This window comes from Puma concolor, chromosome C1 (genome assembly GCF_028749965.1).
Source record: "Puma concolor isolate L17-30 chromosome C1, mPumCon1.1.hap2, whole genome shotgun sequence".
In the NCBI taxonomy this organism is placed as follows: Eukaryota; Metazoa; Chordata; class Mammalia; order Carnivora; family Felidae; genus Puma; species Puma concolor.
This window is the reverse complement of record NC_141674.1, coordinates 105,087,484-105,111,191: the sequence shown is the minus strand read 5'-3', so window position 1 is coordinate 105,111,191 and position 23,708 is coordinate 105,087,484. Positions and strand designations below refer to the sequence as shown.

At 43.5% G+C, this 23,708-nt stretch overlaps 1 long non-coding RNA gene and 1 other non-coding gene across 4 annotated transcripts in view; both read left to right on the top strand.

Moving 5' to 3' along the window:
• LOC147578321 (uncharacterized) overlaps positions 1-23,708 on the top strand; it is a 49,046-nt gene that overhangs the window by 422 nt on the left and 24,916 nt on the right. For 2 of the 3 annotated variants that reach the window (XR_015255074.1, XR_015255077.1), the window contains exon 2: positions 627-786. This is a non-coding gene — a long non-coding RNA (uncharacterized LOC147578321). The remainder of the gene's footprint in view (positions 1-626; positions 787-23,708) is intronic. The other variant, XR_015255075.1, reaches the window with a different exon arrangement.
• LOC147578323 (U1 spliceosomal RNA) lies at positions 23,299-23,462 on the top strand. The gene has a single exon (XR_015255693.1). It is a non-coding gene; the product is annotated as a U1 spliceosomal RNA (small nuclear RNA).

The window sequence follows — 23,708 nt, the reverse complement described above, 5'->3', positions numbered from 1 at the left end:
AGCTAAGAAACGAGATGAAATGAGAGTTCGAACTCCAACGGATACTTTAAATAAAACCTAACAAATAAAATAACATCTTCACTTGATAACATTTTTTTTCGAACAGTGAATGATTGAACATAGAGTTCACAAATGTTAAGTGCACCACCCAGTGAGTTTTGCTAAATGTAACTGGTATCTGGCCGAAATTACGAAAAACTTACATCAGTCCCGAAAGTTAGACCTCTTTTCCTGTTGTTAAAAAAAAGAATCTGAAAGGTGGAATGAAATGGGGTCACTTGCATGAAAGGGTTTTAAAATGGAGCCAGGAAGCCATTAAGGAGATGGGCTTTGTGCAGGCACGTCTCCACCGGGTAGAACTGGGAACTTTTGAATTGTGCCAAACACCAAATATTACAAGGACTGAGCCGCAAAACCTGTAACTTGCTACAGTCAGAGACTTTGCTTAGTGATAGCCTTAGCAATCAATTACACTCAGTCCAGATTCGCTTTCTGCCATTAACACCAATCGAAAGTTCTCGTTAAACAACTATTTGGGTTGCTCTTCACATCTGTGTATGCTGAACTGCGATTCTTTGATCCCAAATAAATGGTCTTGCTTAATTATTGCCTTGTGACAATTTTAGGCCGACAGCCTGTTGTCAGAAGCAGGACCTGAGGTGATTTCAGCAAGGCAGGACCGGTGTCTCCTGGAATTGGGTGCGGTCTCTACAGGAGACTAGTGCTCACCGCTCCTAGCTTGTATACATACGGACAGCCTTCTACTCGCACCGTGAGTCCTCTTAGGTACCGACCTCCCTCCTTCCTTTTGGTTGAGGTCGTTGCCTTTCTCTGGGATCAGGCGGGTGGGTGCCCAGAGAGAGAGGAGATGCCCATCATGCCACTGGAGGGAGGGGTTTCACTATTGATGAGTACTCTTTTGTTTCATAGGGTGTGTGTGTGTGTGTGTGTGTGTGTGTGTGTGTGTGTGTGTGTAGGTGGGGATTGTGATTGCTGGTTGTTTTAGGACAAGTGTTGTTTAAATTCAGGGGCGCCTGGGTGGCACAGTCGGTTAAGCGTCCGACTTCTGCCAGGTCACGATCTCGCGGTCCGTGAGTTCGAGCCCCGCGTCGGTCTCTGGGCTGATGGCTCAGAGCCTGGAGCCTGTTTCCGATTCTGTGTCTCCCTCTCTCTCTGCCCCTCCCCCGTTCATGCTCTGTCTCTCTCTGTCCCAAAAAAAATAAATAAACGTTGAAAAAAAATAAATTAAAATTGCAGTAGCCATTCTGGGGAACCTCTGTTTTAGTTAAGTCCACCTTAAGGGGCACCCTTAAAAAAGAGGATTCCAAACCTCTCTGAGACAGTGGAATGCATTCTTTGATTAGTATGCAAAGGACAAAATAAGTCCAAAACAGCTCTAAAAGGATCCTGATAGCATGCAAATAATAATAATAATAATAATAATAATAATAATAATAATAACAACAACAACAACAATTTTTAAATAAAAGATTGCTCATCCATGCAAAAATAATGATAATAATAATACATTTTTAATGAAAGACTGGCCATCTGAGCAGGTAACCTTAAAATTATGGAAACATAATTTGGATTCATGCAAATAATAATAATGATAATAATACATTTTTAATAAAAGCTTCGTCATCTGAGCAAGTAGCCTTAAGTTAGTCCATCTGCTGGAAACATAATTTGGATCCAGCCATTCTTTTTTTTTTAGTGTTTATGTATTTTTGAGAGCGAGAGACAGAGCAGGAACAAGGGGGGCGGAGGGGCAGAGAGAGAGGGAGACACAGCATCTGAAGCAGGCTCCAGGCTCTGAGCTGTCATCTTAGAGCCCAACATGGGGCTTGAACTCACAAACCATGAGATCATGACCAGAGCCAAAATCAGAGGCTTAGCTGACTGAGCCACCCAGGCACCCCTGGGTCCAGCTATTCTTTTGGGTTTCCTACCTGAGACATGGCTGAAGTTTAAAAAAAAAAAAAAAAGAAAGAAAGAAAGAAAGAAAGAAAGAAAGAAAGAAAGAAAGAAAGAAAGAAAGAAAGAAAGAAAGAAGGAAAGAAAGCTGTAAGAGCTGTGTGTGTGTGTGTGTATGCATGTTATAGATATGGTATTTTACTGTCTTGGGATGATATTGCCAAAATTAATTTGTAAAAGAATTCTACTTAATTGGCTTGAGGAATATCAAGTACTTATATCTATTAAGTATTCCTAAAGTTCTCAGAAATAGACTAAAAAGTAACCCAAGTTCATATAGTCTAGGATAATCTTTGATAAATAAAAACGAATTCAAGTTTGTTGGTTTAATAAAAACAAGAATATCTTCAGAGTTATCAACATTAAATAGAATGCAGATAAACTGCCTTTTCTACCTGAGTTTACTAATCAAATAAGCTCATGTTATCTCTATGTTACAAAATTCATCAACAAAAGAAATAACTTAAAATGATGATTAGCTGTTTAATGTCTTATCCAAGTATAATTGTTAAAAACAAGTAATTTAGGGGTGCCTAGGTGGCTCAGTCGGTTAACGTTTGGACTCTTGGTTCCGGTTCAGTCAGGCTCTGTACTGACAGCCTGATAACATGGAGACTGCTTTGGATTCTTTCCCTCTCTCTCTGAACTTCCCCTGCTCTCGCCGCCCCCCCCCCCCCCCCCCGCCGCCCCGCAAAAGAAATAAATAAAAACTTAAAAATTTTTAAATAAATGTTTTAGTTTAAATAAATAGAAGATCAAAGTTTATACTAAGATAAACTAAATAATGGACACTCATTGAATATCTAAATTATTTCCAAAATAGATAAATATTAAATGCTAAGCTTAGTTTATCTACTTTTGGCATTTCCATTTGTACCAAAAAATTATTATGAGAAAGAGTATGTCTCTAAAAATTTTGAAATGTATTTATAAGCTTGCTAATATACAACAGGATGCTAATTTATGATAGACAGTTCACAATTGCCTGCTTCCTAATAGTCACTGAAAAGCAAAAATTACAAATGGTTAAAGAGGGGGCACCTGGGTGGCTCAGTTGGTTGAGCATCCCACTTTGACTCAGGTCATGATCTCACAGTTGGTGAGTTTGAGCCCCACCTTGGGCTCTGTGCTGACAGCTCAGAGCCTGGAATCTGCTTCGAATTCTGTGCCTCCCTCTGTCTCTGACCCTCCCCAGCTCCCTCTCCCTCCCTCCCTCCCTCTCTCTCTCTCTCTCTCAAAAATAAATAAATATTAAAAAATTAAAAAAACAAATGATTAAAAATTAGATTGGAAAGGGAGTTAAAATACAAATGAACCAATGAGAATACTTAGAATACTAAGCATATGTTAACTCTGCATAAACTGCATGCGTGGATGCTGAGAGAATGCAGACAAGCCAGCAGGTGTGCCTTCGGAAGAGAAGAATCAGTGAACTTCCATAAGATCTTTCTCCTACTGTGGAAGGATTTATTGTAACTTCGGGTTTCTCAACCTGTGGTCACAGACCATCAATGAATTATGATGAACACTTATTTAAGTAGAAAATACAAATGTTATCCATATCTGTTTATACAGATGAATGGACGATACATATTTTATTATAGATGTAGTTATTATCTATATATAAATTAAAAATAAAATTTTCATTAAAAAAGTAAAAATTAGAGTACCTACATGGCATATACTGAAAATAGGCAATACTTGTCCATTTATTAAACTTATACTTGAGTTAGTTATATGGTTTTATGTGTGTAAGTATGTGCTGAGACACACTACACAGTATATTTCTTGCTGTGAAATGATCCAACATGTTTGAGAGCCACTGCTTATATACCACAGTAAATTGAGCAACAAAGGGTCTGTGTGGCCAGCTGAAATGCCAGTACAAGAACAATCATCCTTTCTGTCCTCTGCACACACAGCGGTGACTCCTCAAGGCCAGGCTGCAATCACTCTTTGATGGGCTCATCCTTTGTTGCCTTGTCTTTTAAGATTCATAGCCAGGTGGCAAGCTTTGTTGAAACAACTTCCCCATGTTTTTTTGTTTTTTTAATGTTTATTTATTCTTGAGACAGAGACGGAGGGTGAACAGGGGAGGGGCAGAGAGAGAGGGAGACACAGAATCCGAAACAGGCTCCAGGCTCTGAGCTGTCAGCACAAGAGCCCCATGCGGGGCTCGAACCCACGAACTGTGAGATCATGACCTGAGCCGAGGTCAGATGCCCAACCGACTGAGCCACCCAGGTGCCCCAAAAACTTCCCCATGTTTTATAACTACTTGCAAGGCTGGGATTCTGGTGATGGCTTCTTTGATATTTATACCATCTGCCCTCAGTTTAGAACTTGTCCCATCTTTTAAATCTTTATTCTGCCTACTCAACCTAGAGCAACCTTCTTCAGCAATATGGAATCCTATTGGCCCTGCCTGTTCTGTCATTCCCAGTCTAGCAGAACAATGTCAGGATGAACATATAAAATTAACGGATCTAGGAGTGCCTGGGTGGCTCAGTCAGTTAAGTGGTTGACCTCGGCTCAGGTCATGATCTTATGGTTGTGAGTTTGAGCCCCGTGTCGGGCTCTGTGCTGACAGCTTGGAGCCTGGAGCCTGCTTCAGATTCTGTGTCTCCCTCTGTCTCTGCCTCTCCCCTGCTCGTGCTCTGTCTCTCAAAAACAAATACATGGTAAAAAAATTTTTTTTAATTAATGGATCTCATATTGTAATTTACTTATATCAAACCAAATATTAATATTTTTTCCTCTGTTAAAACGACAAAGTTTTCCTGTACTATCGTTCTGCACCTGAGAGGAGGTTAAAAAAGGAAAGCAAAGATTTTGTGTTTTATCAAAATAATTTTCAGTGCTTTATCAGGTCTCTTATGGGGTTTGCTCAGCTATGTAATGTCCTGGTATTTGCCTTTAAAATCGTTTATTGTCGTTGTGGTCCAATACATAATTAACTATTGATTCATGTTCTGTGATCCTATACAGTCCGGTGTCTAAGACTTTTTGATATTTTTGACAAACTTGCATCCACCTTGGCCATTATTAAGGTTCCTGGACATTCAAAATTAGACTCAGGAAGGGGTGCCTAGGTGGCTCAGTTGGTTAAGCATCGGACTCTTGATTTCAGCTCAAGTCAGGATCTCAGGGTCCAGTGAGATTGAGCCCCATCCCCCGGTGTCTGGTTCCGCAGAGCCTGCTTGGGATTCTCTCTCTCCTTCTCTCTCTGCCTCTCCCCGACTCACGCTCACTCTCCCTTACAGACATAACATACATACATACATACATACGTACGTACATACATACATACATACATACATACATACATACATATGTACAAATTAGATTCAGGAGGAGCTAAAGACAAATTTTTGGCTGGTAGAGCACCAAGGACCATTGCCTTAAAATCTATCAAAACCAAGGCCCTCATAGGTAACATAAATGATCTCCCGAAAGGAAATCTAAAACTCCTTTTTAAGGATGTTCAATCCAGGGTATCCCACAAAGAAAAAACCTTAGAGCTGCCAGTGGTTGTAGTTTCAGTCCACTGACTGATTTATGGTATGGCCCAAATAGGAATCCTGTCTGGTCACGGTCCACGGAAAGATCCCTGATGGAAATGACTCCTCAGGGGCACCTGGGTGGCTTAGTCGGGCTCAGCTGACTCTTGATTTAGGCTCAGGTCATGACCTCACAGTTCCTGAGTTTGAACCCTGAATCGAGTTCCCTGCTGACAATTCGGATCCTGCTTGAGGGATTCCCTCTCTCTCAAAATAAATAAATGAACATAAGGGGGCGGGGGGAGGGGGTGGGGAAGAAGTGACTCATCAGCTGACCCACCGGGCAGTTGATAAACTTACAAATCTCATGAAGCAATATGGGAGGGGAAATATTTTTAGGGCCCCCAAGAGGCACAATTGACTGGTACTGTGTTGTTGTTTTTTTAAACCAATAACTTGTTATTTTCTTTATAACACTTTTTGTAATCATCTGGTTAGGGAAGCTCCCTTATGTATTTTTCTATGAAGTAATATGACAGCATTTGTAACCTGTGTCCTGATACTCCTTCTCGTGGACCTCTTTGCATGAAATAAAGAATTCCACAAATGGGCTTATATTTGGCATTTTAACTTAACATCCTTCAGATTCTTTGGGGAATTAATCATGAAGGAGTGTTGGATTGAGGTATTTGGGCTGGTATTTGTCCTAATAAGTATCCTAATGCTTTTCGCTATATTACACACAGTAAGACTCCTTCGCTGCTGGTAAAACCCTATAATATGGAAGAACTCGCTGATTTCGTAGGTTATTTGCCATATGGACTGAATGTCTTCCTTCTTGCCTGAAACTCATACACTAGGCCAAAATATCTAATTGTCTTTATCTAAGTTCTTTTTACAGGGGCCTCTGCTGTTACGAATAAATTTTAGCCCCTGGGTTAACACATTTTTTCTCGTGACCCTCATTGCTGATGGTCAAGTCTTACCATACCATACCATTGCCCTTTGCTTGGAAAAAAACATCTGATTCTACAAACCTGACTATTGATTTGTGCCAGAACAAACCATACTCCTGAGGTACCTGAATTAATAGCTTGGCCTCTATCCCTAGAGGGATGGAAAAATATTGCTGATAAAGTTGTAGTATTCTCTGTTGGAGTCCTTGAAAATACTCAATAACTTTCTTGTCTTTGGCTAATTAACTTCCTTGCCCCCAACTGCCCCCCCCCCCCAAAAAAAACCTTCCATTTGGTACAACTCCTTGGGACATCTCTCTTCTGGCCACATGGGACGCTGCCTGATTCATGAATGGCTTAATAAAGCTCATTAAATCTTCAAATCTACTTGGTTGAATTTTGTTTTTTAACACAGTTAATCCTCACCCTACCTTCACTGAAGCAATCACCATTCTGATTTCTATCTCCATAGATTAATTTTGCCTCCTTTTGAAATTCCCGTAAATGAATATACTTTTTGTGTTTGGCTTTTTTTCCCACGCAACATAATATTTTTGAGATGTATCCACTTTGTTGTGTGTATCAGTAGATCATTTTGGTATTATCAGTGAGTGTTATTCCAATGTGTTGATCACTATAGTTGATGGACAATTGGGCTATTTTCAGTTTTGCATAATGTGAATAAGGCTGCCATGAATATTCTTGCAGGAATCTTTTTGTGCACTTGTACGTTCATTTTGTGTGGGTATAAACCTAGGAATAGAATTGCTAGGCCATAAGGTATTTGTATATTTAACTTTATTAGAAGCTATCCGTTTTCGGGGTGCCTGGGTGACTCAGTCGGTTGGGCCTCTGACTTCGACTCAGGTCATGATCTCACGGGTTCCTAGGTTCGAGCCCCGTGTCGGGCTCTGTGCTGACAGCTGGAGCCTGCATGCAGCTCTGGGTCTCCCTCTCCGTCCCTCCCCCTCTCGTGCTCTGTCTCTCTGTTTCTCAAAAATAAATAACCGTTAAAACAAACAAACAAACAAACAAACAAACAAACAAACAAAACGAAGAAGAAGCAGCTATCAGTTTTCCAGAATGGTTGTACTACTTTACTCTTTCACCAGCAACAAGAGATAAAGTTGCTACACATTTTTGTCAGCATGAGTGTTCTTTGTCTCTTAAATTTTAGCCATTCTGAGAGGTATGTAATGGTATATCACAGTATTTTAAATTTGTGTTTCTAATGAGTAATGGTGTTGAGAATTCTTTCTTATGCCTTTTGGTCCTAAAGAAATCTTTTGTGAAGAGATTTCAAGTGTTTTATCTACTTTTAATTGGCTTGACTTTTTTTTTTCTTTACTTTTTACATTAACTTTTTATGTTAGACTAGGTTTAGATTTATAAAAAGTTGAGATTATAGTATAGAAAGTTCCCATATACCTTGCATTCAGTTTCCCCTATAATTATCATCTTACATTAGAATGGTTCATTTGTCATAATTGAATGAATACATTATTGGGGTTTTTTTAATGTTTATTTATTTTTGAGAAAGACAGAGATAGAATGCAAGTGGGTTAGGGGCAGAGAGAGAGGGAGACACAGAATCTGAAGCAGGCTCCAGGCTCTGAGCTGTCAGCACCAGAGCGTGACGCGGGGCTCGAATTCACGACCTGAGCTGAAGTCAGACGCTCAACCGACTGAGCCACCTAGGCCAGGCGCCCCAATATTAGTGTTAACTAAAGTTCATGTTTTATTCAGATTTCCTTGATTTTTACATAATGACCTTTTCCCTTTGTTTTGTTTTTGTTTGTTTGTTTGTTTTGTTTTTTTACAAAACATTTTTAAAATGTTTATTCATTTGGTGAGAGAGTGAGAGAATGCATGCACAGGAGCAGGGGCGGGGCAGAGAGAGGGAGAGAGAGAATCCCAAACAGGCTCCCCGGCAGCGTGGGGCTCCATCCCACGAACTGTGAGATCATGACCTGAGCCGAAATCAAGAGTCAGACCCTTAACCGACTGAGCCACCCAGGTGCCCCTTAATTTATTTTCCAGTGAGAATCAACTGTTTTCCCAGTGTAAGACCAATTTTGTCATGACATATTTTTAAGAATATATCTTGATTCAGGGGCCCCCATAATGACGTATTCCTGTTCCAGGATTCCACCCAGAGTATCCCAGTGCCTTCAGTTTATGTCTCCTCATGCTCCTCTTGACTAGCAATTTCTCAGACTTCTCTTGTTACTGATGACCTTGAAAATCCTTAGGAGTACAGGTCACATACTTTGCAGAATGTCTCTCAACTGGGATTTGTCTGATGTTTTTCTCATGATCAAACTGGGGTTAGGGGTTTGGGGAGGTAAAGTACCATTCTTATCACTTTGTATAATGGGTATTGTTAAAAAGAAAACCACAGGCCCGAAATGGCATCGTTGAGGTTAAGGCCCCAAGTCAGTAAACCAAAACCTACCTACCGTTTTAACTCTCCAGAAACATAACCTTTAACCAGTCAGCATGGAATTTCTTGGTCAATACTGGGAACTTTACTGATAGACCCCTTCCTCTCACCTTAGGAGGGCAACCTTGCCTAAATAATACATTCCTTGCTAATAAGTTCCTTCTTTCCTTCCTCCCCCCTTTCTTCCCTCTTCCTTCCTCCCTCCCTCCCTTCCTTCCTCCCTCCCTTCCTTCCTTCCTTCCTTCCTTCCTTCCTTCCTTCCTCCCTCCCTCCCTCCCTCCCTCCCTCCCTCCCTTCCTTCCTTCCTTCCATTCTTTCATTCTCTCTGTCTTCTCTTTGCCTTTAAAAATCTCCTTTGGTTTAGCCCAGCAGAGCTCCCCTCTGATTGCTGGTTGGGATGCTTCGTGATTCATGAATCACTTAAAAAGACTAATTCAACCTTCAAATTTACTCGGTTGAGGTTTGTTTCTTAATAGTATGTACTGTTACCATGACTTACCACTGTTGATGTTAATCTTGATTCGTTGGCTGAGGAAGTGTTTATTAGGCTTCTCCACTGTAAAATCACTGTTTTTGCCCATGAGATGAAGGAAGTCACTGCGAGTAGCCCACACTTTTAAGGAGGGTGGAGTATCTCCATTAATTTGGGATACTTCTGCATGGGACATTTGTCTGTTTTCCCTATTCATTTATTTACTTATATCAGTATGGACATGTCGATATTTATGTTATATTTTGGGGTTATAATCCAATACTATTTTATTCATTTTGTTGCCCAGATTGTTTCAGTTTCAGCCACTGTGAGCATTTTCAGTTGATTTCTGTTTTTCCTTTGGCATACCCCCATCATTGTGGAGTTTGTTTTTTTCTCTGGTACTTTCTTATTTTATGGTATTGCAAAACGCTCTAGGGTCTCCCTGTGTATTTCCTGCCCCAGTGCCAAAATCAGCCATTTCTCCAAAGAGCCCTGATTCCTTTTTTAAAAAAAATTTAAATTTTTATTTTTTAAAAGTGATCTCTGTGCTCCCTGTGGGGCTCAAACCCATGACCCTCAGATCAAGAGTCATATGGTCTTCCGACTAAGCCAACCTGGCACCCTGAGCCTTGATTCCTTTGATTGATGACTTGACTTTTTACTATTGGCTTCTAAGCATTTTTTATATTCAGAATTTGAGTCACTTGTTAGATACATGTATTTCAAAAAGCTTCTCCCGGTATGCCTTTCCTTTTCACTTTTTATAGTTTTTTTATGAGCATAAGTTTTTTAATGAAATCTAATTTGTCTATAGTTTTTCTTTTATGGTTAAGCCAATTTTGTTCTCTGAGAAATCTCTCCTATCCCAGGATTGTTAATATATTATATTATGTTATATTATATTATATCATTCATATCATATCATATCAACTATATTATATTATACTTACTCTACTATACTATATTTAAGATACTGTACTATACTATAATCCTAGGAGCTTTAGCTATTGAAGTTTGACTTTTAAACTTAGGAGTCTTCTCAGATTCATCTCCTGAACATAGTAGGCTAGGGAATACTAAACACTAGGGAATCATGGTGTACCCAGTCAACAATATGACCTCCCAGAAACCTGCTCCCAGAGACCTGTTTTTTATTTTTGAGAGAGAGACACACAGCGCAAGCGGGGGAAGAGCAGAGAGAGAGTGACACGGAATCTGAAGCAGGCTCCAGGCTCTGAGCTGTCAGCACAGAGCCCACAAACCATGGGCTCGAACCCACAAACCATGAGATCATGACGTGAGCTGAAGTCAGACGCTTAACCTACTGAGCCACCCAGGCGCCCCTCCACATTTTTTATTTATACACATTGAGAATATTTTTCTGCTCTGCTCAGGTGCTTTCCTCCCTTGTCCTTATCTCCTCCCTGCAACCCCTGGGCGCAAGAAGTAGTAGAAGCATTGGTATATAGAAAACTGTGGCTTTCCTTCTTAACTGGAATCAGGAAGCTTCAACCCTGCCAATACCACCACCTTTCACACCTACTCAACTAGTGACTACAATCCAGAATGTGACTGTCAACCAAAAGTGTCTCTAAACACTCATGGTTCCATAACCCTATTGACTTACTTACCATCAGCAACAGCAGTGAGAAGGTTGCCTCTCCTCACTTCTGCCAACTCTCTTGAGTGCATCTAATTTCTATCCTGAACCCAACCTGCAAGGGAATCTGAGAAATGCAATTTTTTCAGTTTTTCAACCTCTTCAGCTAGGAGGATGGAATAGATTTTAAGTGAACCAATCTACATTTAAAATTATTTTAAATCCCACCCACACCCTCCACACTAAGTGTGAAGCCTGCTTGGGATACACTGTCTCTCTCTCTGTCTGACCCTTCCTTGTTCACGCTGTCTCTCAAAAAAAAAAAGAAAAGAAAAGAAAAGAAAAGAAAAGAAAAAAGATAGATAGATAGATGGATAAATAAATAAATATTTTAAATTAAAAAATTAAATTAAAAAGCAAAACAGAAACCACACACTGAGGTGGTGGAAGTAATACTATGACAGGAATCCCCAATACAACACCAATTACTGCGGATTATAATGGATCCAATTTTCTCAGATTGGATAAAAAAAATAACTTCCAGATATAGCAGTATATTAGAAAAGGGTTAAATATTAAGAGTATGAAAAATCTATGCCAGGCTAATTATAAACAAAAGGATAAAAGAGTGAAACATGAATATCAGACAAGGGTAAAAAGCAAAGAAAGTTTTAAATTAGATAGAGGGGTAATATCCTGGCATCTGTAAGTACCCGTAATTTACTCTCTCTCTTTTTTTTTTTTTTTTTTTTCCCCTTGAACCAACCTTTCCGGGTGGCCAGATCAGAACATGTGATGAAGGGAGCAAATCTAGGAGGATTTTTCTTTTCTTTCTTTTTTTTTTTTTTTTGCTTCAATAGAGGTCTGTGTCAGGCAGAAAAATGTAAAAGCAGGATTCAATCCTTGGCCTTTTCCAGGGACTCAAAAGAGACATAGAGGGAGAGAACCTCAGTTATCGCCCAGATCTTCTGGAGTAAGTTAGACACACCAGTCCAGCCTCCTGAACCGTCACTGGGTCCTGACCACCTATTTGGGGTAGAGAACTGGTATTCATCTCAAAGTTTGGAAGAAAGGGTCTGGGAGGCACCAAGCAATGGGTGGGCAAAGAGAATGTGTCAGCCAGTGAAAATCAACTTTCCATGGGTCCACGGCAGATATGGACCAGAGACCAGAAACAACATGAATCTCTGATGTTTTTCTACAGAGTTCTGTTATCAACTTGTAAAGAGCCGACTTCAGAATTAGACTTTTCCAAATCCTATATTTGGATTTGGCCATGAAGCCAAAACTTCACAGCATTGCCGGACATTAAATCTCCTATGCAAGCCTTTGCTCTGGGTGTCTTTTTTGTTTTTTGACAATGTTGCCCACAGTGAGTACTGCGAAAATCTAGTTTACCATTGCTTTTTCCAAGTCCTTCCGGTGACTCCTTCTGATTTGACCTAGTACAGCACATCTTGGGGGAGCATTGGTGGTTCAGTGGTGGAGGCCTGGGTTCAATTCCCAGCCAGTGCAGTGTGTTCAGCAGTTTTACTTTGAACTGTCTGTCTGTTGCTCAGGCAAGTTAGGTCCCTCTGGGGTTCTGACCTTCAGGGAACAGCTGCCCCATTAGGGGAGGAAAGTGGGTTATTTCCGGGGCAGAAGACATTGAGGAATTTGTGTGAACAGGGACTTGGGAGAAGGTATGTCCTTCACGTGCGGGTGTGTCTGACGGGTCTGTCTCTGACGTTTTTGCATCTTTGGGTCTAGAGCCAGTGTTACTTTTACTCTTCCTTCTGGTGGTCCCTGGAATCCATAGAGTCATCTGGTCACTGATACACATGCTGGACTTGGGCAGACCATTGGACCACGTCTCACTATGGAGTGGGGATCAAGAAACGAAATTCCCAAATTGAGACAAGCCGCAGGGAGGGCTAGGCAGACACCCCAGTGGAGAGGAAGAAATGAGGGGCCCCAGGAAGGAGGAGACTTGTGGGGAAGAATCCACAGGGTGATGAGGGGAACTGGGTAGAGATAGGCTTCAGTCTTTGATGGTCTTGGTAGAATGAAGGATGAGTCCCCGAGTGTAGAGCAGCATGTACAATAAAGTCATTTTCACTACTATTGTTTTATAGTCTGTCCGGGAAAAATCTATTTAGTGCATCGTTTTTATGCTTATTGGTAAGCAGCACGGTGGGGGAGGGGGGCGGGCGGGAAGCCATGACAATCATCAGCTCTGGAGGTTTGGAGGAGGAGACTCTGGAAAAAGAAAACCCAGGGATCATCAGGTTTGCCTACCCCTGTTTTCATCTACTATTTTCCTCAACAAACCTTATGTAGGGTCCCAGATCTCAAACTGCCCCTGCCACATTGGCAAATTGAATATGTGCCACTGATCATTTCTTTCTTGAAGGGATAAGAAATGGTAGAGCCGGTGCTATGGGAGTGAGATGCAAGAACAGAACTTAAATGCTTTTCTCCATAATGTCTCACTGCTACCTCTGAACGTCAGCCTTCCACACACACCAGTTCAAAAACGCCTTCAGTCTCTATGGAGGGTTAGAAGTCTTTTATAATTCCTGTAAGGCATGTTTCTTCCTTCCTTCTATAATTCCACCAGGGTTGATTTTTGAGGAGCTGGTCAGCAAGCCCGGACCAGTTCAACATCCTGGATCATTTGTCTGGTTTCGGTATCGTTAGAGTAGGCAGGTAGTTAAGTTCTAACAGGACACCTGGAGGTCAGCAAAGAGGAAGTGCTGGCCAGCTATCAGGGAGGTCAGAGGCCTGTCCTGGCAGCGGCAGTCCACAAGAAGCCGGATCAAACCAGATAGGCCCAAGATGGTGGGAGCCAGGATGGGAAAATTGAGGGGAAAAAAAAAAAAAAAAAGGAAACCCTGCTTCTGGACCAAACAGTAAATATTCCGCCCCCCTAGTCAATAACTGTCAATGAAAGAGAGAAACCCAACCCCCAGGGTGTGGCAGTTCACCTGGCTCTGGCTCTCACTCCCCTCCCGCTGTCACTGTCCCTCTGTCACTAGCACTCTCACTGGCGCTCTTACTCTTGAGCTCAAGTTCGGCTGCTCTCATATCTCCAGGAGTGTACTTTTTGCTTCTGTTACTCATCTGTTGTGCTACATGTCTGTTCTTGAATTCCTTCTCCTGGCAAGACCAAGAACCTTTGGCAACTCCTTCAGGTTCTGGCTGGATTGAGGAGGCCCCAGGACCCCGGGTCTCCCCAGTTCACCCGGCAATAGTATATTAAAAAAACAAAACAAAACAAAAACAAAACAGGCCCAAAATGGCATCACTTGGGTTAAGGCCCCAAGTCAGTAAGACAGGACTTACCACCTAACCTAACTGCGGTTTCAACCTCCCAGAAATGTAACCTTTAACATTGTAACCGGCAACATGGAATTTCCTGGTCAATACCAGGAACTTTACTGGTACACTCCTCCCTCTTCCCCTTAGGAGGGCAGCCTTGCCTAAATCATGCATTTCTCGCTAATAAGTTCCTTTCTTCTTTGATTTTTATGCCCTTTCCGCATTTAAAAACCTTTCTGCCTGTTTAACTTCCCGCGGAGTTCCCCTGTACTTGCTAGATGGGCTGCTGCCTGACTCATGAATCATTTAATGAAGCCAATTAGATCTTCAAATTTACTAGGTTGAATTGGGTATTTTTAAGAGATTTGGTGCAGCATGGGGATCCAAAGTGTACTTCTGATGGCATTCGGGGACAATGAGAAACAGGCATGGTGCCTTGTGAGCTCACTGCCTTTCTCGCCACTTCTGAGGACTACTGGTAAGTCTGTCTTGGCTTGAGCTCCGCTTCTGTGTGTGTGTTCGAGCGACTGATCTAACTGGTTTCCCAGTCTAGGGGTCGTGGGGTAGTGTAGACTGACGGGAGGTTCCGACAGAGCGGCAGTCCTTAGCCCTTCGTTCAGTCCACAAGTACACGTTGGAGTCCTGTCTCCTTTTCCAGTCCACAGTCTCCATTTACTGGAGTCTACTGGTTTAGTCCATGCTGGGAATCGCTGGTGGTGTGCAGGGCCTTCTCTTTGCCAGTAATATCTTTTGGTTACTGCTGGTGTGTTGAAGTGCCTACGTTTGTCTGGTTTTGTGTGAACAGGGCTTAGCTAATAGGATCCTTAAATTCTAAAGAGCCAAGCACGCCACCTTCTGGCACACCTGCTTACTTTATGTCTAAAAACTATGGTGCCAGGAGCTGTGCATAACTGTAGAAATGGCGAAATTTTACTAAAAACAATTTGGAATTACAATGGCCACGACGGGGAACATTCCAAGTAGATAAGACAATTTAAGAAGTGCACTTAAAAGTAAAGGTTCTCAAATTAAACAGAATGGGATAACTGTGTTAATTGGCAAGAAAAACCTCCAGAAGCCTTCCAATTCATTGAAAGATTCACTGCAAAAGGCTAATGGAGAAAAAGGCTAAAACAAAAGACTGTAACACTGATGTGACTCCTTTTGCTCCCCTCTGTCCTCCTTTGAGGACTCCTTCTACTGATCCTCTGTCCCAATTGCTTTTCCACTCGGAAGAGACCACACAACTGTAAACAAAAGCCTTCTGAGTTAATGGCCTTACAGATACTCCTATACCTACCTGCAAAGGAGGGCCCCTGTGGGCCCCTCCCAGAGTTGATGAAACTGTGAGGGATTTTCTGGTAAACTGCTGTATAATTCTTGAAATAGGCAAGGGGAAACTGGTAGATACTGAGGATACTGCAGAGGGAGGGGGTCCTGAAAAAACTGGCAGAAGCCAGTGAAGAGCAAAAATTCTTTTTTTTTTAATGTATTTATTTTGAGAGAGACAGAGACAGTGTGAGCAGGAGAGGGGCAGAGATGGAGAGAGAGAGAGAGAGAGAGAGAGAGAGAGAGAGAGAGAGAGAGAATCCCAGCGCAGAGCCTGATGGGGGATGGGGGGCTCAAACTCACAAAACCATGAGATCATGACCTGAGCTGAAACCAAGAGTCGGACGCTTAACCGACTGAGCCACCCAGGTGCCCGCAGAGTGAAAATTCTTACCAGAATCAGTTCTGGATCTCTATCTGTAGTGCCCAACTAAGAAAAATAAAGTTTCACATTGTCCCTTTCTTTTCAAATCCAAACCTATTATATTGATCCTTTCTGTCCCACGGATAGCTATGGTCTTCCTGTTTGTCTGATTTTGCATTACTGGGCTAGGCTTTCTGTCTGCCTGGAACATGCAAGTCGTTGGCTCTTTGTTTTGGCTATCTTTGAGAGTGACTCTGGATTTTGGAAAGGCTCGAACACACAAACCCCAAGTTCATGACCTGAGCTGAAGTCAGACACTTAACCGACCGAGCCACCCAGGCACCCCAAGGTTGATGGTTTAATTAAAACGGACACATCTTTAGAGTTATCAGCATTAAATATAAAACTTTTGCTCTACTGGAGTAAAATCAACTTTAGCCAAATAAATTCATGTTGTGTCTACTTAAGTAGTTTTCTTTTTGGTAACCTAAAACCTTACAGTTTTGCTAAGTTGGGTTAAACGATAAGTTAAACTCCTTAAATATCTAGACCATTTCCAAATAAGACAAAATATCAAAACATTAATGACTAAATAATAGGTTTATCTACTTTTGGCTTCTTCTTACAGAGAAACTAAAAGATACTTAAATGTGTTAGTGCCACATTGGGAAAATTTAAAAAGGCAAGTGCTTCTGGAAATTGTAAAATATATTTATAAATTTGCAAATCTAAAGAATGCTGGTGATGCAGGCAGGCTGGGTCCGGAGACCTAGGGGAGGGTCCCACAGGACTGGCCAAGAGAGTCCTTGGTTTCACGAAGGATCGAGATCAAACAGGAGCCAGAGAAAGTGAAAATAAAGTTTATTGAACAGGGAGAGTGACAGATGGAGACTAGCAGACCAAGTGTCCGGGAGACTCAGAAAGACTTCTGAGACTTCAGTAAAGGAGAAAAAGTCTCCTTGTTGCTTGGGGCTAGGTGTTTACGTTGGAGAAGAGTCGAGAGTACATGTTTCTTCAGGAATCCAAGGTAGGGTCCAGACAAAGGTGACTGCCAGGCGAACAACAGGAGTTATTCCATAAATTCCCGAAGGCAGGGCTATTGACGCCAGCATCAGCTAAGGTTTGTTGGAAGCTAATGTCCTGGAACACGTTTGGGCTCTGGCTCTTCTCGGGTGTTAACAGGTATTTGGGGCCTAGGACAAAACTCAGAGGATGATTAACTTTCTTGCTTCCCCCTTGAAGTGGAAACATGGCTTCTTTGGGTATTCAGAGGCAAAATATGGAACATGAGGAAGTGGGGCCCAAGCAGAAACAGCAGAGATGGAAGCCTTTCTAAATTTTTTTTTATGTTCTTATTTTATTGAAAGCAATTGTTTTTAACGTTTACTTTTTTTTTTTTTCAACGTTTACTTATTTTTGGGACAGAGAGAGACAGAGCGTGAACGGGGGAGGGGCAGAGAGAGAGGGAGACACAGAATCGGAAACAGGCTCCAGGCTCTGAGCCATCCGCCCAGAGCCCGACGCGGGGCTCGAACTCACGGACCGCGAGATCGTGACCTGGCTGAAGTCGGACGCTTAACCGACTGCGCCACCCAGGCGCCCCACGTTTACTTCTTTTTGAGAGAAAGAGACAGAGCGTGAGTGGGAGAGGGGCAGAGAGAGAGGGAGACACAGAATGTGAAGCAGGCCCCGGGCTCTGAGATGTCAGCACAGAGCTGACACGGGGCTCGAACTCACGATCTGTGAGAACATGACCTGAGCCGCTCAAGGGAAATGGAGCCTTTCTAAAATGCAAGACAATAGCCACAGACTCTATAAAGATGATGACACAGGTGGTGAAATCCCATTCTGCTTCCGCAAAGAATGGCCCCACGTTGCCAGGATTTTGTCATCCTAACGTCCCATCACATGCCAGGCAATCTGCTCCTGAATCAGAAAAAGTAAGGTTGAGTGAACAAGGGCTGTGAAGTACGAGAACATTTGGGGCCAACGGAAAACCAAGACGGCCAATTTGTTCTTCCGGGCTCTCTGACAAATCCTGTATTTTGGTTTTTGTATTCCTTCACCTACCATAGTATGGGGAGACTTGTATAAAATTGCAAAATTAGTCTACCAGCAATGTCTGACCAGTCAGGTCTGTAATCCTGGAAAAGCTATTTTTGTTCTAAAGGCCTCAAACCTCCCTCTGGACCCTCTGAACACCTGCAGCTGGACTTCATCCAGTTGCCACCTAGTACAGGTCATCAATATATTCTCGCCCTGGTATGTTACGTTTTCCAGATGGGCTGATGCCCCCACAGTAAGAAAAAAGGCTGTCACAAAGTGTGTTTCCGGGGGGCCTGGGCGGCTCAGTGGATTAAGCGTCTAGACTCTTGATTTAGGCTTAGGTCATGATCTCACGGTTGGTGAGTTCGAGCCCTGCATGGGGCTCTGCACGGACAGTGTGGAGCCTGCTTGGGATTCTCTCTCCCCCTCGCCCTCTGCCCCTCCCCCGCTCATGCTTGCTCACTCTCTCTCTCCAAATAAATAAATAAACTTAAAAAATTTAAAAAAGAAAGGAAGAAAGAAAGTGTGTTTTCCACTTGCTGTGCACCCCCCACAATCTCCATATCACTGGAAAAATACAAACCTTAACAAAAACCTTGCAGACTTCTCAGAGTTCTGTCAGTGTGTAACCTTATGTTGTTCCCTTGTCACCTCGTGCTAGGATTACCAGCTGCTGTAAGTCTGTAGTGTCTTCTGCTCAGGCACATCTATCATCAGTAGGTTAAAGAAGACTTCCCAGATCCCAATTTAAAAGATTCTGTTGGTCACAGTCTGTGTAGCCCGGTGACTGGGTATTCTGGAAATGTCATCAGAGGAAGACTGCCCGTGAGCCTCATTCGGAGGGACCTAACCAAGTGCTCCTGACCACAAATACTGCCACAAAACTGGGAAGCATGGACCCTTGGGTACACATCACACAGCTAAAAAACGTTCCACCTGATACCTGGGCCTGTGTAGATGCTGGAGACTTTCAAATCAAAGCGATGAAAGGAAGCAGTTGCCTTTGAGGTAGACTGCTCCCACCGAAGACAACAGATCAAGATTTCATACTTGAACTAAACGTGAAACCCTTTCTCCTTTCCTTTCCTTTACTCTGGCATTGGCCTGGAAAGATAACACCTTCATCTTTATCCCCCAGACCATTGCTAACGGGGGGGGGGGGGGGGGGGGGGAACCTCTGGAACTTAGAACAACCTTTTATTTAAGTCTAGGACAAAATCTCATTCTGCCCCTGGCTTGTCACAAGCAAAATGAGCCATCTCATTGGCCGAATCCCTGTTTACATTGTGAGTTAGAGAGGACCTACCAGGCTTTCATGAGTCAGGATTCACTCTTACTGGCAGATCCCTGCTCCCTGACAAGGGATAAAAATAAGTGAGGCTATCTATGATCAGGAACTTCTTAATTCTTAAAGTTATTGCAGAATCTGCTAAAGCAGTAATTGCCCAGCAAAGATCCTTAGACTCTCTGGCCAAAGTTGTTCTTTAAAAAAAAAAAAAAATAATAATAATGTTTATTTATTTTTGAGAGAGACAGAGCGTGAGTGGGGGAGGGACAGAGAGAGGGGGAGAGCCAGAATCTGAAGCAGGCTCCAGGCTCCGAGCTGTCAGCACAGAGCCAGACGCGGGGCTCGCCGCGGGGTCGAACCCACGGACCGCAAGGTCATGACCTGAGCCGAAGTGGGAGGCTCAACCGACTGAGGCACTGAGCCACCCAGCCGCCCCCAAAATGGTTCTTGATAATAAAATAGCTCTTGATTATTTTTTAGCGGAGCAAAGAGGTGTCTGTGCTGTGGCCAGCACCACCTGCTACACCTGGATTAACACCTCTGGGGCAGTGAAAACTCAAGATATGTTTTCCTCAACACCCTCCCCTCCCCCTCTTCTTAGCAGAGGTCCTGTGAGCACATGGCAAGAGGGGGCTGCCTATAAGCCATGACAAGAGGCCTCAGAAGGAAGCTGTAGGGGAGGCTAAACTCTTTCCCCTACCCTCTTAAGGTCTCGGGCTGGGCCTCAGCATTAAGTTGGCATAAAACAGATTAGCAGGAGAAGAACATAGACATCCTTCCCATGCACATGGGAGCTTTCAAGGAAGAAGAAAGATCCAAAAAGTACTTAGACCTAAGTGGTCATGTACTAGGTGCGGCAAAGAGTAGTAATTACGAAAAGGAACCAAAATATACGAGGAGGCAAAAGACAGATCAGGGTTATTTTAACCAGGTCTGTTTGTATAGATTTCTCTCAGCCTCGACTTCCTAAATCTGGTGACAAGAACCTTTCTCTCCTCCTGGTATAGGGAGGGCATCTTTCCCATGGCAATTTTATCTTCTGCTGTTAGGAAGAGGACAGGAGGTCAGAGCACTCTTGCATCTGTTTTTCAAGCATGCCCTTCGCTGAAAATAATCCTTAAGCCAAAGTGGCCTATTTGGGGGTGGCATATTTGGCCGGATTCGAAACCTACCCTGATGGCACCTGGATCTTGGACTTCCCACCCTCCAGAACTGTGAGAAATAAATTGCTGTTGTTTAAGGCAGTCTGTGGTGTTCTGTTAGAACAGTCTGAGCATGCCAGTATACCCATCCACAATGCCAGGACTTGGTAATTGATAATTTCCCTCGTGTTTGTTCCTGCTTCCAACTTAGGACCAACCAGAGAAAGCCAGGTATGCACCCCCACCAACCTCACAGGATACCTCTAAATTCTAGTCAGCCAGTGTGAAAATTAAGAATGGGAAACCTCACTAGAATGGAGTTGGGAGGCCAGAAGGGGGAGCTATACCACTCAACATGAATTACAGGAAGAATTGCCAATTGTAGACCCCAACAGAAGAATTCTCAACGGGAAAGAGTCATCAATGACAGGCCCCAATAGGAAGAAGAATGTATATTGCATCTCCTACAAGAAATTGAGGACCACCCCCCCTCCGCCCCCCCCCCGCGCGGAGGGAGCAATGAGAAACAGTCATCACCCTGAACTCTTGCTTTTCTCCAATGGACTTTACTTCAAAACAGCCTCTCTCAACTGCCTCCTTCTCCTCCATCTAGTGATATTCCCCTCCTTTGTTTATTCAGCTTGCCTGTGGCTCTGCCATAGCATGAATGTCCTGGATTGCATTTCTCTGCTGTTCCCAAATAAGCCCATTTTTGCTGGGAAAATAACTTTTCAAGGTTAATACCTGCCTACAGCTTACCCATGCCAACGGCCTCCAATCAGGGCACACCTGAAGGCTTCCCATTTTTCTACTGTAAAGTTCTCCCACTCCTCTGCCTTCCTTTCATTTCAGTCTCTGCAAAAACGCAAGCCCTGAATAAATAAGCCTTTGCTCTTCTTGCTTGGCTTTTGCTTTTTAACAGGAGCGTCACTGTAGGGTTGGCAAGGACTCCCTCGTTGACTCACTTAAGTCAGGCTCCTGGGGCCCTCAGTTAGTCCTAGTCCTCAGCCTTCCAAGCCCAGTTCCAGCAAGAATCCCCCCATCCTTGATATCTAAACAAGTTCCTTGTAGCAATTTTCCAGTCACTGACTCCCTCACTCTTTCCTTTGGCTGTAAATCCACAGTTCTCCTTGCCGTCTTTGGGAGTTGCCCTCGGTTTTATATTGAAGTTTGTTTCCCCGACTGCAGTATCTAAAGCCAAATCTCTCCAGGCAATCCCTTACAGGCTGATGCCACGTCTTTCCTCTCAGGCTGTTAGCGAGTCCAAGCTCCTCCTGCTCCCTGTGTGACAGGCAAATGGAGAGGCAAGATGTGGGGACAAAGAAAGCGACTTTATTCAGAAATCCAGCAAACCGAGGAAATGGTGGACTATTCTCCCAAAGAACCATGTCCTCTTGGCATGAAATCCAAGTTTCTTTTATGTTGGCAAAAGGGGGAAGTGGGAGGGGGCTGGAGTCAAAAGGTGGCTGACATCTGCAGACATCTGAGGGAGGCCGTGTAGGTTTTTTGTCCTTGGTCAGTTGATCTCTGTGTACAGGAATCTGGTCATGTCGATCCCGTACATCTTAAACAGAGCATAGTCCTTTCTGTACCTACTTCCTCGTCTCCTCAGGTGAGGTAGATTTCAGGTGCAAAGCAGATTTTGCAAATCTTAGCTGTCACATGCCCAGTGTAGAGCTAAGCAAGCAGATAATTCTAAGCTGTGAGATGCAGCAGCAAGGGAAATAGAAGCAATATGGAGTCGGACATGGTGTTTCTGTTACAAGGCTGGTCAGATTCTCCGGAAAGTATTTCTTCACTCGCACCTGGACAGTGCATCTGGCTGCCAGGATTCAGGGAATGGGGTCTGGATCAAACTTGATTCACATTCAGTTGCGACACTGTCACCTAATCCCCGTTGCCGTGTCCTTCAGTGGCCTCAGTGGCCACAGAGCCCTTGCTTTACCGTTTCCAGAGGAGAACGTTTCAGCAAATGTTTTGTGATTTGAGCAACAGAATAGAATCTACTTTTAATGTTCACATAGCCTTGAAGCTGGGTTTCCAGCCTGGAACACCAATAGGGGTAAAAACAGAAGGGTTGGTTTGCAGTCACCTGGCTGTTGTGTCTAGTTTCATAAATTCAGTTTCTTTCGATACCGGATAGCTTCAAAAATTTTTTGAAATGCATCGCAGAGGTAACTCACCGAACTTGAAAGGAACCCTTTCCTTTGTAGTCCTAAATGTTGCGCTCTACACATTGAAAGGTAATTTTTTTTAATGTTTATTTACTTTGAGAGAGAGAGAGAGAGAGCGCGCGAGAGAGCGCGAGCGCGCACACATGTGCGCTTGTGAGTAGGGGAGGGGCAGAGAAAGACGAAGCGAGAGAACCCAAACCAAGAATCAGACCCTAAGGGGACTGAGCCACTCAGGCGCTGCAAAAGGCCTTATTTATTTAAAGAAAGGTACACAGGCGCCAGCAGCCTCCCAGACAGGTTCCCCGCCGGCCGGAGGTTCAGAACTCACACCCTCTGCCCCAGCAGGCGGGCACTTGGAGGAAAAGAGGGACAAGCCAATTTCACCCTCCTGAGGGTTGGCTGGCTATATTGAGGAGGGGGCAAGGGCGAGGCATGGGCCGGAGGGAAGGCGCGTTCCCGTGACGTCACGGATAGGGCGTGTGCTATGTAAATAGGGGAGCGCAGGGGCTGCTGTTTCGGTAACTACCGCTTAAATAGCGTATGATCTCGCGTGCTGTGGGAGCCATTCCAGGACTGTTGGTTGCAAGTGCGTGTGCTGCGTGTGGCAAAGTCTTAGGGAGGCTCGGGGGTGTGTGGACGGAAGTGACCGTGTGTAGAGAGTGTGAGGCGTGAGAGGGTGTAGTGGGGCGGAGGAGGCGGAGGTCATACTTACCTGGCAGGGGAGATACCATGATCAGGAAGGTGGTTTTCCCAGGGCGAGGCTTATCCATTGCACTTGGGATGTGCTGACCCCTGCGATTTCCCCAAATGTGGGAAACTCGACTGCATAATTTGTGGTAGTGGGGGACTGCGTTCGCGCTTTCCCCTGACTTTTCGTGGTAAAGACAGAAGAGAACGTGCTGTTCTGCGTGGTGGTGTCTTGGCTTAACCAAGCTGGTTTTTGCCTTACCTAGTTCTATGCATTGCTGAGGTGTTTTGAAAGCTTCTTACCTTCTTGAGTTTTGCCTTTGTTTCATCTTGTGGGCTTACGTATTGGTGTTTTTGGGTATGGAAGTTCTGCGTTTCTGCGTGTACATTCAGACCACAGGTGTGTTCGTTATGAATATGACACGTG